This window comes from Eulemur rufifrons, chromosome 6, assembly GCF_041146395.1.
Source record: "Eulemur rufifrons isolate Redbay chromosome 6, OSU_ERuf_1, whole genome shotgun sequence".
Lineage (NCBI taxonomy): Eukaryota > Metazoa > Chordata > Mammalia > Primates > Lemuridae > Eulemur > Eulemur rufifrons.
Genome location: NC_090988.1, coordinates 90,919,612 through 90,921,357, shown reverse-complemented (window position 1 = coordinate 90,921,357; position 1,746 = coordinate 90,919,612). Strand labels below are relative to the sequence as shown.

At 38.1% G+C, this 1,746-nt stretch overlaps 1 pseudogene; it reads right to left on the bottom strand.

Annotated features, from left to right (window-relative positions):
* Positions 1-956: 956 nt before the first annotated feature.
* On the bottom strand, positions 957-1,746 carry LOC138384419 (ARL14 effector protein pseudogene; annotated as a pseudogene).

Here is a 1,746-nt window from a genome sequence, read left to right as displayed (position 1 = left end):
ATCTTTTCTGTATGGTGGAAAATTATCGTATTCAAGTTTGAATCAGTTTCTACCATTTTGTTTGTACTTTCAGTGTTGTAAAATATTTCTGTATCCACATTATATATCCTTTAATATGAATTTTTTTTTTAACCACCACTTCCTCTGGGACATGTTTATCTTTTTCGTCACAACCACTTTCCTCATTTATGTTGGTAAGTTTGCCTTCACTAAGTTCCCGTGGATGTGTATCCAGAGTCTCTAGAAAGGCAGCAGTGCAAACATTCCCATGATCAGTGATTTCCTGTGCAACTGTTAATGTTCCATTCAAATTTCACTTCCAGCATTATTATTTTTCATGTCTTTGCTCTGTTTCCATTTTTGTTGGCTCTTTCAATTGTCCACTTTTGTAAAATGTCAAGTGGGTGACAAGGAGACCACACAAGCTTTGCTATGAGTGAATCAAGTAACAGATGCACAGGAACCAGCCACTGGCAGAATTTGAAAGAAGCGACATGATTGGTCACTGATCATGATGCACATCTGTTGCATAGTGATCTGTGGACTGAAGAGCTAGCAGAGAAATTTGAACTTCATGCAGTTACTCACAGTTAATATATTGTGGTAAGTGAAATTCGAACCACGCTGTTAGGAGACTGGTATTACCTAATTAAGTCATGGTCACTGACATTTTTGCCTGTGGAAACCACGCAAATCAAGGACTGCCTATATACCTTAATTGTTTACATAGGCCCAGACTGGCTTAATGCTGACTTCTGAGAAATAGCCCATCTTAACTGCCCACCAAATAATGAATTTTAAAGCACTCAAAATGCAAAATAGTGCACACTGAGTGGATATGGAGGTGGTTTTCAAATTGTTGTCATTTGGCAATCAAGCTTAAAATATATTTTAAATTATAGAATTTTAGAAGTAGAGAGAGGACCTTTAAAGACCCCATGTTTTGATACTACAAATTATCCAGCATGTTTATTATGAATTATTTCTCCTTCAATTTCAATTTGCTCATACAGCCACTTGGGGTCACAGCAGCACTCAGCTCTACATTTGGTAGAACCACAGGCAGGACAAGCATAGAAACATTCTAAGCAGTCTTCATCGAGGCAGTCACAGAGTCCATCCCACTGAAAATCAGGAGACCCTGGCTATCATAGACTTTACTCTTTGCTGGTATCACTAGTCTGTCTGAACCAGTGGTTGCATTTTTTGTAAGCCTTCTTTTTTCTCTTTTACCAGTTTCTGGAGCAAATTCAGTTTCCTTTCCTGGATTTGTAACTTGTAATGACCTCAAAGCTTTAGCAGTTCTTCCATCTGATTCAGGTTTTCTTCTCTGGCCGTCCTCTGAATCAACATCCACACTTCCATTGATTATCTGTGTACATTTTGGACAAAGCTTCCAACCAGGTACAAGTCTTGTACCAGGTACAACCAGGTACAAGTCTTCCAAATTTTGCACTCAGAAAAGTGGCATCATCTAAGTCGATTACATGCAAATTTTTTTGGCTAGTGTTTTGTGTATGTTAAATGGGTCACAGCATGACTTCTACAAATCCTCAAATCTGTCAATGTAAATTTTTACATGACGAAAGCAAATTGTATTGTTCCCAGACAGTGTCATTCCAGTTCTAAGTTGAAGTAAGAGCATATCATTTGATGACAATTCTTGCAAAGTCTTGAAACCTGTGTGATGAGTATGGTAGGTTTTGTGGTACGAAGCTGGACTCCAACTGAACATGGATCCATCAT